The 17645-nt window shown below is 46.3% G+C and overlaps 1 protein-coding gene across 1 annotated transcript in view; it reads right to left on the reverse strand.

Annotated features, from left to right (window-relative positions):
- Nucleotides 1–17645, reverse strand: part of SGTB (small glutamine rich tetratricopeptide repeat co-chaperone beta) — a 143329-nt gene that overhangs the window by 19840 nt on the left and 105844 nt on the right. The gene's annotated exons all lie outside the window — the stretch shown is intronic.

Here is a 17645-nt window from a genome sequence, read left to right on the forward strand (position 1 = left end):
GCAGATGTCTTTTGAGTGTAGCGTCTCCATGTCAGATCAGCGGCATGACGTCTTGCAGTGTAACCATGTGAAATTACTCTGGTAGAATGTATTTGTTCATTGGTCGAAGGTCCGGTATCGGCTAGTTCAGTATTAAGAAGTAGAGTGAGTAAACTCCTTCACCATGTTGTTGTGGGGGGCATCAGCTTAATGGTCTCTTTGGATAGGAGCACCAGCACCTCCTTCTTGAAAATGTGAAGATGCTCTGGGCAGAAGAAGTGGAGTTAAATTTAAATGTTTGGTAGCATAGCATGGAACTCTATGCAGTCCCCTTGCCATATTCCTGAAAGCACTACACCTGTCTGAGGTAATCACCTCCCAATGGGGGACAAAGAGCCTCATCCGTTCCGCAGCAGGTGTTGTATAACCAGAGAGGGTATGGAGAATGGAAGAGGAGTCAAAGCGTTGAAGCTGAGGTGTCCAGTTAGAACTGTATAGCCCCCTGCCTCAGCAGTTGTCTCTATATGCACCTCATTAGAAGGCTTTGAAGAGCTGTGTATCCTGAAGGGACTGCTAGTAGCTCTGCCTTTCAGTCGATGCTGGAGCCTTGCATCCACTTATGGTTTATAGTTTGCTAAAGGTGGAATTTGGGGTGGTGTCTGAAGGACACCCATGGACCTGGCTATGTTCATGTCATTTGTGATTTCCTTTACCATCTCTTTGACTTGAAGGCAGAAGAGATGCTCTCCATCAAAAGGCATGTTCAGAAAGTACTGTTGCAACTCACCTTGGAAACCTGAGATCTGCAATCAAGTGTGGCACCAAAGGATGATGCTGGTGTTGATGCCTTTAAAGGCAGGGGGTGCGGCATTGAGGGCACATCTAATGTTTGCATTAGATAAGATTATGCCCTCTGCCACCAGCTTCACTTCTTTTTCTGTGTGCCCCGGGAGATGTTTAATTAGGTCTTCCATGCCCCCTAGTGGTGTGTGTCACAGAAGAAGAGCGGGCCTACAGAGTTTGCAAAGTGCCACTGTTTAGTGGCTCCCACAACCACACACTTGCCAGCAGCATCTATTAGCTTTCTCTCTATGTTGGGTGGATGATCATTGCCCGTTACATGAACTGAGGTTTTTAGGTGCTGTGTGCACAACCAGTGAGTTGGCAATAGAAGATTTTAACTTCTTCTCCACCCTTGGAGGGACAACCTTGGCCGTCAATGGCTCTTGGAATTTATCAGCGGATTTCAACATGCCCTTGAGCATGGGGAGGTATTGTATTGATCCCACAGTCTTTGAGACAGCCTCTTTGAGGAAATGTTATGTTATTAAAAATTTCTAAAGCACAACAAAGACCCGGAGGTGACTTGGTGCTGGCTAATAAGGCATTAAAGAACAGAAGTGAAAACAAGAAAAAAAGGAAGCTAGAGAGTGTTGAACAGCATGTTTTCAATAGTTTCTGGAAGGCCAGAAAGTTGGGGGCATTCTTGATATGCAACGGAAGTGCTTTCCAGGCTTTCGAAGTGCCCAGCAGGAAGCTCCTGCCTCTCCAAGCTGTTCGTTTATGTTATGTTATTGGAGCTTATAGCGCACATGGATAGTCCAAGGAGTGTCCCGGTGTGAACCTTGAGAAGTGAAGGGTGACTGGTTACATAAAAAGGAACGTTTTCAGTCTTTTTTTTAAAAGAGTGGGGTCCTGGATGCTGCGAAGAGCTTATGGGAGCGAATTCCAGGCCGCAGCTGCCATGACAGCAAGAGAGATGCCCCCATCCTTTGCAAACAAAAACGAGGAATATGTGCTAGAAGCAGAGAAGCTGAGCGAAGCTGTCTAGCTAGAGTGTAGAACATAAAACGCTTCCTTAAATAGATTGGACCGGAATCAAGCAGGGCACGATGCGCCAGGACCAGTGCTCTGAACTTTACTCGTTCGGCTACAGACAGCCAGTGGAGAGTGCACAGATGCTGCCTTATGCTGCTTCTTACTGGGATGTTGAAAAGTAGCCTGGCCGCAGCATTCTGGACTACCAGTAGTTTGTTAAGCAAGTAGCCCAGTAGGCCAACATACAGGGCGTTGGCATAGTCGATACGTAAAAGTATCAAGGCCAGAGTGACCGTTTAATTGGCGGCCTTACGGAGGAGCGATAAAAAAGTTCTGAGGGATTTGAGTATCCCGAAACAGTTCCCAGCAAGTTTCTTAATCAGGTTAGAGAAAGACAAGTTTTCTTCGAACCAGACCATAAGATTCTTGGCGGGTTGCCCTGTTGAGGCCGGTAAGGGATAGTTATCCGGCCAGAGAGCTTCCCTAAACTGAGGTGGGAAACTACCATAAAGGAGGATTTCTGATTTGTCCTCATTACATTTAAGCTGTGAAGAGGAAAGCCAATCCGACAGACAGTTTTTTGCAGAGGAGGTGGAACACTCAGCTTTTTCCCAGGTAAACAGGAGCTGTGTGTCGTCGGCATAAGCTATAATTTTGGCGCCAAGATCCTCTGCCAACTGAACCAAGGGAGTCGCATAAATGTTAAAAAGAAGGGGGCTCAATGAGGACCCCTGCGGCACCCCGGTGGACCCCCTCTGCGGTGTCGAGGCGAATGGGGGGAGCGTTGCATGCGACCCTCAAGAATGATTTCAAACAGCCCCAAGCAGTGCCTGTAATTCCTATGTCCGCAAATCGAGCAAGCAGCAGGGAATGGAGAATAGGATCGAATGCTGCTGAAGGGTCCAGCAAAATCAGAGCTGCCCTTCCACCAGAATCCAAGCATTCCCGAATGGCTTCCAAGACTTCCATTAGAGCTGACTCTGTACTATAGGAGGCTCTGAATCCAGATTAGGCTGGATGAAGTAGGCCCGAGCTTTCGATGAAGTCAGTAACTTGTTTAACAACTTTTTCACAGACTTTAGCCATGCTGGGTAGAAGGGAGATGGGACTGTAGCTCGCTGGCTTCAGCGGGTCTAACAACGGCCTTTTTAAAAATGACAGAATTTTTCTCGCAGCCGGAACAAGGGCTTCCTGGAGGGACAGATTGATGAGCCTCTGTACTTCCAGGTTAATAGTCTCTGCGACCGAAGCCAGGAGTCGAGCTGCACATGGGTCAGATGGAGAGCCTGATTTCAGGGCCTTGAGGACCCTAAGTGAGTCCTCCAGATTGATAGCTGTAAAGGCCACCAGAGAAGGGGGTGGCACCGGTGGACCCGCCGGTGGTAGGGTCAAGGCCGATTGAGAAAGACGCCTGAATAGATCAGATTTTATCCATAAAAAAACTCGAAAGTATCTCACACCAGGTGTTTAAACCTGGGGACCACTATAAGTTTACCATTGGCTGAATGTAAAGTCCTTCGTGGAGAGTACCATCTGAGTCTGTGTAGTAGGACTTCCGGGCCGGAGCTCTGAAGAGCCTTATAGACAATGCAAAGTGATTTGAAAGTAATCCTTTGTTTAATGGGGAGCCAATGCAGTTTTCTGATAGAATTGCACATGGATTGGTAATTCAGAATTTTTAGAAGGAGCTGAGCTGCGGCATTTTGCAGCATCTGCAGTTTATTTAGAATGTATTGATGGGCATTAAGAAAGAGGCTATCGCAGTTGTCTACTTTCGCCAGCACCCATGACTTGATCAGAGTTTTTTGATGATGGAGAGGAATAAAGGGAAGTATCTTTTTTTTAGCATTCTGAGAGAGTGAGGAAGTTAGAGGAAGTCACCGCATTGACTTTATCGATAAAACATATCATTTGTTGTCAATAAAAAATACAAGATTGCAGACCTTCCTTACAGGAGAAGGTTGAGAGCCTATATCCTGTGGCCAGCAGGTTATGGTCCAAAAGGAAGTTTGGGCACTGAACAGAATCACTTCTGTTTTGTCAGAATTTATTTTTAAGCAGTTCCTGGCCATTCAGCTACTGACTGCCTGCATTCAGTTATGAAATGTAAATCCTAGGTCTACCTCATCGTTGGCTAAGGAGACAACAATTTGGGTGTTGTCTGCATAGTAGGCTAAAGAGAAACCAAAAGATTGTATTAGATCAACCAGCGGATTGACGTAGAAGGTCAAAAGTGTTGGACTAAGTGAAGACCACGCAAGGGACACCGCAAGGGAGAAAGGATGCGAGACAAACTTGCCGATCTGCACCGAATGTTCACGGTTTTAGTCGATCCCACCTAGGCTGATCCACTGAACCCTATGTTTGCTAATCGATTGAGCAACAACCGATGACTGACAGTGTCAAAGGCTGCCGAGAGATCAAGCAGGATGAGTGCGGCACCCCCACCCTGATCGAGCGCCTGCCTGATCTCCTCAGTGGCTTTTGATCAGGGCACTGCGGAATCCAAACTGAGTAGCATCCTAGCGGTTGTTGGATTGGATGTACTCAGTAAGTTGGATATTCATGATTTTCTCTACTATTTTTGCGGGCAGAGGTAGGCAGGAGACAGGGCAGTAGTTGTTTGGATCCTTAGGATCCAAGGAGGCCTTTTTTAGCAAGGGAAGCACATAGATTTTCTTCTATGCAGTAGGGAAGATGCTGAGCTTGAACATATTCCAAAAAATGGTTGTGAGCTGCAGGCGATGTTCTATGCCACTAGTTTGGCTATCCTCTGGGGACAAAAGGTCAAGAGGGGAGCCAGAAGATGTTTTTTTGTGTGTGGAGTTTTATATAGCGTGAACTAGACCCGAACTTTACGTGAGCACCAGTTACGTTACAGACGGACACATTCATTTTTGTTTAGCACAGAGAGATTAAGTGATTTGCCCAGAATCACAGAATGTTGAGCATCCCTGTCGAGACTCACACCCGGATCTCCAGCTCCCAGGCCGACCACCCTATCCTTAGGCCACATTCTCTCTTCAATGTGGATGTGGAAATAGCCATGTCCTGGACCTTGTGCATTTTTACCTTGTAGTTGTGCGCAGTCCTCTTAATTACCGCCTGATAAGCGGTGCTGTCATTAGGTGGGGAGGACTTATTAGGGTAAGGGCCTAGGTTGGGTTCATTAGTGGGATGTACATTGTACTCCACCCATGAGTTGTCCATATCCTGGATACTTAGGGGCTTATTTACAAACCCCTTGTGCCACTTTTGCATCATTTTAACGGGAAAAGTGACGTACGGGTGGCACAAGGGGCTTGTAAATCTGCCCCTCAGTGCGCAAGGACGGGTCCCGAGTGTGGCAGAAGCTGCTAGGATCTGAGTCTGTATAAGGAGACTCAAAAGGGGATTGTGGAGTGTGACGCTGAGCAGATGTGCAATGTCATTGGGGTGGCAGATGTGAAGGCAAAAGCGTCAGAGCAGGGTGGGCGGAGCTAGGCTTAAGGCACTGTCCCTAACACTTTTGGGTCCCGGAGGTGTGGAAGGCTTAAAGGTGCCTGTTTCTCAAAGGATACTAGCCCCTGTTTTTGGGAGAGGGAAGGGACTGTGAATAGGCGCAGGAGGCCTGGTGAGAAACTTCCCCAAAGAGGGGTGAATGAATATCTTATTCTGCCTCATGTTGGGGACGGGTGACAGCTGGAGCTGGACTGAAACCTTGGTGGTGTTGGGTCTAGCTGTCGAGAGTTCTGACAGCACCAGTCTAGGCTGTGCTTTTTCAGGTCCATTTTTCAGGCCCATTTCTGGAAAGGTGCCCTGCCTTGGTCTGGAGACAGTTAGTAGGTTGAGATGGCTGACCTTGTTTCATATGTGGCAGGATTGGGGCCCAAGACCTGGTCTTCGGTCCCAAGTGATTAAGGGCTGAGTGCTCAGCCTCCTCCTGCCTGACAACGGAGGCTCCAGAGGACACCAGCTCTGGGCCTTCAACACCCTTGGAGGCTGGAAGACCGAAGAGGACTGCTTCCTCTATTTTTTGGGAATATTGTTTTTTTTATTAGTTTCTCAATGCAATACATTTCACAGCCATTATTATCGCAGTATAGCATATACAGAAATACAGGATGATTTCCCAATAGGTTTGTACATACATTCCCCAACACCCCCCACTTCCTTAGCTGCCCATGTGATGATGTAGTTAAACACTCTAGAACTATTAATATAAAGCATGTGGCCTGTGTTGCAGCCCTCTTCCGTGCTGTGCACATGTGTTACTGGGTTATCTACCCCGGTGTCTGTAATATCGGTGATTCAATGGGATATAATGAACCAGTGTTTACTCTGTTGACAGTAATCCATTGCCCGACTCCATTGGTAAATTTTCATCCTATGTTTGTGCTATACTTCATCAATGTGCTCCCCCGCCCCCCGGCTCTACCCCATCATTCCGCAGGTCTAATAGAATCTGACTTCACGCTGCCAGGTTCATCCCATCTCAAGTGTTTCATCCTAACCTCTTTGGCCACTGCCCACTCAGACACATCCCGCAGCCATTCTGCATATCTGGGTGGGTGGGCATTCATCCATTCAATGGTGATCCGCCTTTTAGTCAGCACCAGCAACAAAAATGTGCAGTTATTTTCTTTTTTTTAAGGGGCTGGGATCAAGCCCAGCAGTATTTCACTTGGTGTGTCTGTGATCTCCCATCTCGTTGCCACTTTTAGATTTCGTAGCACATCCCTCCAAAAGGACATCATGACCGCACAGCTCCAAAATACATGCATAAAGACGGACTCTGGGGCACCACATCCCGGGCGCCTGTCTGACTGGAAAGTATAGATAGCGTGCAAGGTTTTAGGAGAGAGGTATGCTTGATGTACATAATTATATTGTATGAGCTTAAAGCGTGTGTTTGGGCTCACTGTGGCGACTCTGTGTGTATCTTGTGCCATTCCTGTGGCATCTGCTCATACCCGAGCACCTCTTCCCATCTACTGTGTGCCTTCGGGGCTATGTTTGGTAAGTCATCCCGTAACACCCTATAGATATGTGCTATGAGTCTTCATCCAACAGTCAGATCTATTAGCCTGTTCACTGTCTGTGAGGACAATGGTTCTTCAGGAAAACGGGGCCAGATCTTGCGCTCTGTGGTCAATATCTTGGTGTATTGTAAGTATTGTTCAGGACCTAACGCGAACAAGTAAATTGCGTCATTGTGCGTGATAAACTGGACCCCAGGATACGGGTCACCTAGGACAGCACAAACCCACTCCTACCATTTCTGTATCGACATAACTTTCGTTATGTCCGCAAACAGTTTAGAACCCAGATTGGCATGTCTCGTACATAAGGCACGTGACAAAGGACCCTCGTAACCCTTGTAACCACCCGTTCCCAGAGGTTTCCCACCTGTCGAATCAAGAATGGGTGTGTCTTTGCTCTGCGCATAAGCAGTTCCGTAAGGGTTTGTTTCCAACACAAGCCTCTCAGTAGCCTTTTCTCCCAGTTATCTTTCTCATCGAGCCAATGGAACGCGTATTGGAGGTGGGCCGCCATATAATAAAGCTCAATATTGGGAAGTTCGGGGGCGTGGCTAGCAGTCGTTGGTAATGGCCGCACTCTAACGCAGCTCCGGAGCCCTCACCGCCTATCCTGATCAAACCCGGCCAAAATCCTGTGCTCTACTCCGTGGTGGAGTGAGGTACCGGCCCCTGAGCCCAGGCGTAACGATTTTGGTGAAAATTCAGGTTGGAAGCTAATGAATCCAGCAGAGAATCACCGAGCGGCCGGAGCTCCGAGACACACCATGGCGGTGCATCCACCCTCCACTGTGCTATCATAGTCGGAGCATTAGTGGAGCCGGCGACAGACAACGACATACCTGGCTGGTGAGCGGCAAGCCGGAAAGCGCACCCAAGAACAGCATCAGTATATCCTGACGCACGTCTGGGTAAGGCAGGATTTAGCTGTCAGGCGCGAGAACGGCGGACCGGCTCTAACCGCAACGAAGGCCCCGGCTTCAAGGGCCTTGTGGGTCGCAGTGTCGGGTGGCCTGAAATAAAAGTGGTGGGGACATCACCTTCGCAGTGAATCCACAAACAGGCCCCTGCGCTCCATAAGACCCCCGAAGTGACGATAGTGACCAAAGGCGGCGGTGAGCTTTGATTCATAGTGTGTAGGGGGTGCAGGGACGGCAAGCAGCGCGAGGCTCTTTCATGTGGAGCCTGTCCGTAAAAACCCCATTGAGTTGAGGCTGGGTCTGGAGGAAAGCAGTCAATACGACAGCGACTAAACAGGGACAGTTTCCAGCACCACTTTCAATTTATTGGGAGTCAGGGAAGGTCTAGACACCAGCGCAGGCCCTCCATTGGCACAGACATAAGGAACATACCTATGACGCAGTCCTGTGGCGTCCGCTTCAACATGGCTCTGGAACTTTGAAAGGCGGAGTACAAAGTGGAATTAAGGGGCATTCTACTGCCCGATTGAGTTGGCAGGTGCAGAGTAAATCGTTTGGTGCAACTGGTGTGCAATCTTAGCCTACTCTTGCACCTACTCTTGCTTCAGTGTAACACGGGGGGAAGGACAGGTGAGGAGCTGCTATCACAAAAGTGCTCTACAGACCTTATCAGCAAGGGGATTATATTTGCTTGGCATCGCGATCGGCCCAAACCCTCCCCCCGAACGCAGTGGGGTCAGTAGACCAGGAAACACGACAGGGAGTCCCCCCCCCCCCTCGTGTAGGCGGCGGCGAGTACTGGGACTGACCTCTAGCGAATCAGCCATTTACCACGTGTTGCGCTCTAACAATGGCAAGTGGGAAAGGGACCAAGACACCTTCGCAAAATAAACTCGCCAAATTTGCATGGTCTAAAGCAGGTGAGGATAAGAACGCCGCCTCACGGGAGGGTGCAGACAGCAAACAGGGCCCACCATTGAAGCAGGAACTGATGCTCCAGGACATTAGGACGGCCTAGAGACTCGCATCAACACTATGAATATTGAGGTATCCCTCATTAGAGCTGACCTCAGGAAAATGGACTCCAGAGTAAAACAGATAGAGGATGTCACAACTGTGTTAAATAAAGACACTGCCCTGCTTCAGCAAAAAGTGAGTCAATTGTAAGAGCAGCAGATTAAAATGGAGGGGTTACTCGATGAGTATGAAGGTAGAGCGCGAAGAAATAACATATGTATCCTGGGCGTCCCGGAGCGGGTGGAAGGTCCTGCGGTAGATATGTTTGTTGAAGACCTCATTCTGAAGCAGTTGCAACCAAAACGACTCTCAAACTACTTTTCCATTGAACGCGCACACCTTGTCCCCAGGGGCAGGCCTTAGCCAGGGGCCCCTCCGCGGCCGATTATAGCGCGAGTCTTCAGTTTCAGAGATCATGACATCATACTCCAGACTTTACGCTCTAACCCACCGCTTAAGCTGGAAAATAGTGTAGTTTCCTTTTTTCCGGACTTCACCACAAAGGTCCAAGCTCAACGTCGCAGCTTCATCGCGGTCAAACGGGCCCTGCGCGACAAGGGGATAAAGTACGCCAAGCTTTTCCCGGTGAAACTCCGCATTGAATCAGAGGGCAAGGCATGGTTCTTCTCCTCCCCTGAAGACGCATGGGACTGGCTGGAGGGAAGTCGTCGGGTAGAGAATACGAAAAAAAAGAGCGCAATGGAGGACCCCGTGCTAGTGCATCTGACCACTGTACTGGACAACGAGGTGATCCTGTCAGGAAGGAAACGGATTCCACAGCACGCAGCTGAAAAACCCCCCAAAAAACAGCATTTGTGGTGTGGGTATGGACACATTTGCCACATATAGTGACTAATGAGGTAGGAAATTGGTTCCGATGGATTGTAATGGGGCTTCTCCCCTGGACCATAGTAAGTGATAGTGCCGTCAATATGTGAGTAAGGGTTTGGAGGATCTATTATGAGATATGTTAGTACTACGGCATGAGAGGGGGCCGGGAACTATCCCCATTATTCAGTCTAATGTGATGTCATCCTTCTAACACGGCAGGGGGGGGGTATGGCTGTAACCAAGCACATCTTAAATAGGGGGGGCTGGGACAGGCACTCTGGCTTGTTGGGGAGTGGGTAGTTTGAAATCCACAGGCAGGGGGGCGGAGAGTGGGGAGGTAGGAGAGGGGGGTAGAGTTTTAATATTATATGTTTGTTTTCCAATCACAAAGTGTTGAAAGTTAGATTCAATTACCTTTGTTCTCATTTCAACTGTAAGGTATGCAATCATGTGGTTCTTTAGCCAGTCTGTGCTTGACTGCCCTTTCATGTGTATTCACCAGGTTATGAAAGTGTTGAATGTGGCTGCTGCCCCTCACGAAGTGCCCACAGGTTTTCCCATGCTCTTTGCACATAATCTATTGCTGGGACTCAGATAAAAACGGCATTATCCATTCTAACGTGGTACGTAAACGGGTTGGGGGATAAAATAAAGCGCGGGGTTGTGTTGCAGTATCTTAAGAGACAGGCTCCCGATCTGGTCCTGATGCAAGAAACACATTTAGTGGGTAATAACTGTAAGGCCCTTACACGGTGGGGATACAAATTGCTGATCCATGCAGGGTTACCGGTATTCTTGTTAGGAAAAACCTCGCACTTACTCCCACCCGCACATGGGCGGATCCTCAGGGGAGGTTTGCAGTTCTGGAGGCCAGCTGGGAAGGGAAGCCGCTTAATGTGGTCTCGGCGTATCTTCCCCCTGCACTGGGTAGGGAGGCCCTTGGTGACCTAGGGAAAATTCTGGTAGATCTCCCCATCGGCACTCTAATTCTGGGAGGGTATTTTAATATGACTATGGACGACCAAAGAGACAAGCATCCCCGGCGTCCCCTGACGTGCCCCAATATGCAGATGGTGGATTTTACGCGGGTCATGGGCCTGGTGGATGTGTGGCGCGCCCTAAAACCAGACTGGACCCACTACACTTACTACTCTTACGCACACAAGAGCATGTCCCGTACTTCCTCACACATCTAGCAGATATCGGACATTTTAGATATTCACGTGGACTACCGAGAGGCCTCGTAATGCTATTGTCCTCAATCCCTGGTTGCTCAAAGTTCCCGACATAAAAGAGTCCCTGCTTTCGCAGACAGACCACTATTTTAATGAAAATGTCAGATCTGTTGATTCGGCATAGATAATATGGGAAGGCTATAAGGCGGTATTAAAAGGGCAAGCCCTAGCGCTAAAAGTGGGATATGTTAAGAAACAAAATCAGCAGCTGTCGCAACTGGAGAGTGAACTCCAGCGGCTGGAGGCACTTGGTGCCTCCTCACCCAGTGAGGAAACCATGCACCAATTAACTATCAAGCTGCTGGAATACAAAACCCTGGCGGGAGAGGGGAAACAGGCTCGACTACTACATACACAGCATAGGGTCTATGAAATGGGAGATAGGGCAAGGAAAATGCTAGCCTGGCTGGAGAAAAGGGAACAAGGAGAATGCTGGGTACCCAGACTGACCATCAAAGGGGCGGAACAAAACTCAGATCCGCAGGACATCGCGGAGGCATTTGCAGACCATCTAGAAAAGGTCTATACCTCCTCGACTACATATAAGGCCGAGGACTCCTGCCAATTGTTGGCAGACATGCGCCTACCTACCCTATCGGCGGCAGATAGGAATGTCATGGAGGATGATTTAACTGATGACGAAATTTGCAAAGTCATAAATAGCATCCAGTCAGGGAAGGCAATGGGGCCCAACGGGGTTACTATTGAATTTCTTAAGTCCATGCCCCAACGGGTCACGCCCCACCTTAAAAACATGTGTAACGAAAGCCTTGAGAAAGGCGTCCTGCCGGAAGACCAGCGTCTGGCTTCTATTGTTGTCATTCGAAAATTGGGTAAACCCGCTGACAGCTGCGGATCCTACCGACCGTTTTCGTTAATTAATGTTGAGGCAAAGGTGCTGGCAAAGCTCCTGGCTTCCCGCCTGGTGTCAATAATCGCTTGCTTGGTCCATGCTGACCAATCTGGCTTCATGCCAGAGAGGAATACGGCTCAAAACATTTCTTGCATTCATAATGTTCTGGGGCGCCAACCCTTCATAGAGGAAGATGCAGTAGTGCTCTCTTTAGATGCCTCCATGGCATTCGACTCTATAGAATGGCCTTATCTCTTCGAGGTATTGAGATGCCTGGGGTTTGGCCCGAACTTTCTAGGGTAGATTAGGCTCCTCTATATGGATCTGCGGGGTTAAGTAAAGGTCAACAACCGCACGTCCCGAGTATTCCCATTAGGCAGAGGCACCAGACAAGGCTGCCCCCTATTCCCCCTGCATTTTTTCCTTAATTCTGGAACCACTGGCATCCTGGGTGAGAGGGCCTCGCATTGCTTTGCACAAATTGACTAAAGGGTGGTATGATGGGGGGATTGCACTTCCGTATATACGACATTACTACTGGGCCTCACGATTAGTGGTTATAAATCACTGGCTTACCGTTCTCCGATGGACCCAGCATACATGCTAGACAGATACCAGATGAGGATAGAGGGGTGCTTAGGAGCTCTATATACTAAGGGCTGAAAGGGGAGATACTTGGGCCCTACGGCACAGACGGTCAGAATTTGGCATCAGGCAACTAAACGCCTGGGTTGGACCGAGGTGTTGACCCAGGCCACGCCCCTATGGTCCACTCAAAAACTCGGGCTCCTGTGTTATCAACTAGGCTTTGATAAATGGGACACAATTGGAATATCCACCATAGGCCATTTAGTCAAGAAGGGCAAAATCCTTTCATTTAGTGAACTACAACAAAAATATGAACTGGCCCAGGGGGAGATATTTCGCTATCTGCAGATCCGCCATGCACTCACAACAGCACTTGCGGAACTAGGTAACCTGTCGAAATCATCCCCCTTGAAAGACCGGCTGCTCTCTGAGCCCATTCCAAACAAAGCCATATCACTAACATATTGCAAACTCTGTAACAATTTGCCAGATCCCTTTCAGGCTCTGCGAGATAGGTGGCAAGCCAACATCGGACATATTGAGGACGATGACTGGCAGACAGCATTGATGTCTCTGAGGGAAGCAGCTATCACCCTTCGTTTTCGACTGATCCAATTAAAAATCCTTCACAGAACGTATCTCACTGGGGTAATTTTAGCAAAAATTGGAACTAGACAGAGTGCACTATGTATGTGCGGCTGTCAGCAAGAGGCAACCTTCTATCATACTATCTGGAACTGTCCGCTCCTACTCCACATATGGGATGGGGCAACGGCACACTTGCAGGATGCAACTGGGAAACAGATAACACTCACACCACCGCTTGGGCTTCTTAACATTTGGGAAGCTACTGAATTCACAGAAGTGGAACAGCAATTAGTCACATTAGGGTACACGCTAGTCAAGAGAGCGAAAGCTATGAAATGGTGGGCAGCGGAAAGACCATCGATCAAAATTTGGGCAGCTGAAATGGATAAATGCATGACTGAGGAGAAAGAAGTGTATAAATCAAGAGGATGCCCTAAGAAATGTGATAAGAAATGGGGAGGGTGGAATGCAGACAGAGGAGACCTATGTATATCCCCAACTGTTGAAATGGAAATGTTAAGGCGCAATAGACACTTGTCCGGATCGGTGGACTGATAGATTGTACAATGTTTTGTCATGGATACATGATGTAACATGTTTTAAAGGTATGCATACCAATGTTTTGTGATTCTTTGCAGATAGAAATCAATAAAAAAAAAATTTTTAAAGCCTGAAAGATTGGGAAGTTCATTGCCTCCCCGTTCCCATGTTTGTTTCAAATTAGTCAGTCCTATTCTCTTCTATTTTGTGGCCCTTAGGAGACCTATTATTAGGCAGTCTTTAAAGTAACATCTAGGGACCTCATAGACCGCACCCTGTAGGATATAGAGACACCGAGGCAGCACACCATTTTTACTAGGGCCACCATTCCCTTCAATGTGAGGAGGAGGTCCCTCCAGAACCGGATCGATGCCCGTAGACCCTCAACCATTCTGCCTATCTGAATGTCCAGGAAACGCTGTTTCCCCTAAGCTATCTTGCTTCCCTGATAACGAAACACCCACCGGACTCCATGGTAACCCAACTGAACGGAGCATCGCATGACTGCTTCCTCTATGTGGGCGCTGAACAGTTGGCCTGGCATTAAGATGTCGGAGCAGAGAAAATGCGGGACCCGGCAATGCGGTAAGTTTTAATTTTTTTAATTTCCGATCCCCTCTCGTCCCACATGACACCCAGCACCCCCTACCCCCGCCCCACCACCCGTGAGCCATGCTGGCCGCGACTGTATCACAATCAACATCTGGAATATGAACTGAATGTATCAAAGTCCCATTGGTGTCCATTGCTAGTGGGGGTGTTGGTTGCGATGCATTGAGAAGCTGTCAAACACGGTGCATCGAAAGTGGGCGCTCGAGCATTGGTGAAGAGTCCTACAATTAGGCACAGGATATACAGCAACTGTTTCCAAAGCTGGGAAGCCTGGTCCCAACGAATCAAGTGAAAAACACTCTGATCATGCAGCTGGCACAAGTACATCCGACGCCAATGGCGTAAGAAAACAATCTGAGGAGGAGTCTTTGTAGTGATGCATTGTGGACTAAGGGAGAAGTCAGAATAGGTCTTGTGACTTGAAACTCTACAGCAAAACAAGTTGCAAACGTCCAGGCTCAACACTAAATGCCAGGAGTATGATGAGTATGTGCATCTACAGCCACACATGTTATGTACATGACGTTACTTGAAATTCCAGTGATGTCTCACTTAATATGGGCCATTTAATACAAACGCATTTGTTATCTTGTAAATTGATGCAGAAAGATAGTTTTCAATTTAGATTTGCAGTGCTATGTGTTGTAGACTATTTATATTTTATGTTGTAATGAGGAAATTGTGACCACAACATAGTGTGTTATTTCAACTTTTTGTAATGCATGGAGATTAACAATCAGGAACTTCTGAAGTTCTGCATTACTAATCAGCTTTCCAGCAATCCTTAAACAGTTTGAAACTCTTGAATTATCTATTACTGCTCATATGGAATTCAATGGAGAAGTAACAAGGATATCAATGTTCTATACAGGCCAGACAATTCAATCTGAAGGGTTATCTGTTTTAGTGGAGCAGGACAAGGGGCTGTGGTACAATCCTTTCCTTTTTTGTGCACCCTGGTAGGATATTATAATAACACATTGTTGATACTCTTCAGTTGGCTAATTTTGAATGGAAGCAAAAAAAGTTACATTAAAAGTTTAAATCAGGACATACAGGTCAGGTCCATCAGCTACAAGCCGGCAGAAAACTGAAAAATGCTAGGTGTAGCTCTGAGCATCGACATATCACTTCACTACATTCCCACATATATGTTTTATTTCACAAAACACATGAGAAGCCTTGACTCACAATGACAAGGCTTTACGTTTGACCACAGTACTTCTGTTCTAATTGGATCAACCAAAACATTCAAAATTTAAAGTGGTCTCATAATTCAGCAGTAATCAACACAACAAAGAAAGACTGCATCGTCCCCACACTGAAAATAACACTGGTGCTCACTAGAGACACAAGTGGATTTTAAGATCTCAGCACGGACTAATGGGTCCATCTGTGGAATTCCCTATTGTATATCAAACTCAGGCTCCAATTCTGTATTCTTTGTAAGAGCCTAAATGAAAGCCAATAAATTACTCTGACTGTGTAAGAGAGCCAGATCTGCTGGTTCAAACTTTAAGCTGACATAATACAACTTGACAGGAAATGCTCGAATGAATACAAACAATTGAGGTTATTTATACATGTGGTGATGTAGTAAAGGTCTTTTTGCTTTTGGGAGGCAATATTAGATTGGCTGTGCTCACTCTCTACCCATTAATGATCAAACAGGCCAAGTGGACAAGAATCTCACCCAATAAACACCATTTTTGCTTAGCTGTTATTTCAGCAAGAAAAGCAGAGGACCATGCTTTTTCTGCTGACCCATCTTCCAAATCCTCGTTTTGAGTCTAGTGTTATAATTTGACAAGTGAGAAATGTCTGCCTGTTTATGTTCCAACATTTCATATAACCTTCGTGGACAGCAGATTTCACAAACGTACGGTCCAGAGTTCTTTCAAACCCCAGTTGTCTTGGTTTGTCACTAATGTCAGATGTTTGTATTTTAAGTTGTTAACAGTGCTATAGAAAAACAGTAGTTAGGTTTGTTATTAGATGTTTTAGAGAGTGGATAAACTCACTCACACTGTAAGGACAATTTATGCTAATGGTATAGTTTCGGAGGTCCTTATTCTGGATACATGCTGAACACAATCTGAACTATCATCTAGGCATTCTGCAAACAGTGCTATCCTGCAACGAACTTCAGGGTCAAATACCATTAAGAATGAACTGTAATACAAAAAAAGTTTACAAAGTTAGATGCTATCCATATCTTCTCTCCACTTTGGTATTGAACAAAATTCTGTAGGAGTGTGGATCTGCACAGAATACATCATGTTATTTACATCAAGGTATTTACTTAGTAATGACTGTAGGTATTGTCCATGGGCCAACAAAATCCACTGGTTCAAATTAATTAGGTAGGAAAAGCCTAAAACAAGGTGTGGTGCTACAGTTCAAGAAAGGACATGGGTATACATATTACCCCCCTTTGGTTCTTCCTTTCTTTTCAAATGATTCTGGTGCCCTACAGGTGTAGGACAATAGAGTTAACAGTGAAATTCCAAGAGAACTATTATAATGAAACTGCGCTAGGTTTTACAACGTAATATCTTAGTCAAGTCGTCAAAGATTTTCCCCATTGGTAAAATGAACCTTTGTTGGTTGACGTGAAGCATTGAAAGGGAGAAAACATCATCAATATATTTCTAACTTATAAAGCCAATGTGACTCCACAATAAGAACCAGGAGTTGCTAAATATGGTGAAAGGGTTTTATTTTTAATAACCAATCAATCCAGTATATATGCAAACCAATAATAAGTTCAATAAGGACAGCAATACAGCAGATAAGCTGAAGTATTTTAGTAATTTGGGCTGAAACAAAATGAGATACAGAGTAGCGATAGCCACAACAATAAAGTAACACATTAAAGTATAAAGATTTCCCATAAAGACACTTCCCTTCTCTCTTCTAAACAGAAGTCAAATATAGGATCATCTATCAAGGGTCTCTAATTAGGGAGCATAGAAGGTGTCCAGATGATCAGACTTAAGTAGAAGTCTTGGGAAAGGAAATAAGTGTTTAGCATAAATCTTTGGACTTGCAAGAATAAGGCAGGCAGAGAGATCTGTACCTGTTGAAGTGTAACATGAACCTCAGCATCTCGCAACTGTAAGAACACAAATTTAAAAGTAAATGGAGATTCCGAACCGGCCTTCTCTCTTTGATCACCACTAGGAGCCAACCAAATCGTTGCTTGAGTGCATCTACAACAGCCCTTCAGTTACCCATTGCATTGAAATGGGACAACAGTTCTCAAACTTGAAAATCGCTATGTACTGGTACATGATGAACAGAAGATCTCTTTCAACATTAATTCTCCACGTTCACTGCCAAGTTCTTACCTCCAGGCCTCTCTATCAGCAGTCTAATACAAACAATAAGCTCTTCTCTCGCTAACGAAGTTCATAATAATACATTTGCAAAGTAAAAGATAACATGGTGTCGAAGCAAAATGCATTTTTCTTGAGGCCTGTAGTCAGGCTAAGTTTCACTGAGCACTTAATATTCACTGCAAATATAAGTGTTAAAACGTGAATAAAGAATTCATGCTTACATGTTTAAACTGAACATTAGTGTATACATGTATACATTTCTATACCCTACAATGATTACCTTTCATTAGTATGTTTAAATGTTT

This window comes from Triturus cristatus, chromosome 2_1 (genome assembly GCF_964204655.1).
Source record: "Triturus cristatus chromosome 2_1, aTriCri1.1, whole genome shotgun sequence".
Classification (NCBI taxonomy): domain Eukaryota; kingdom Metazoa; phylum Chordata; class Amphibia; order Caudata; family Salamandridae; genus Triturus; species Triturus cristatus.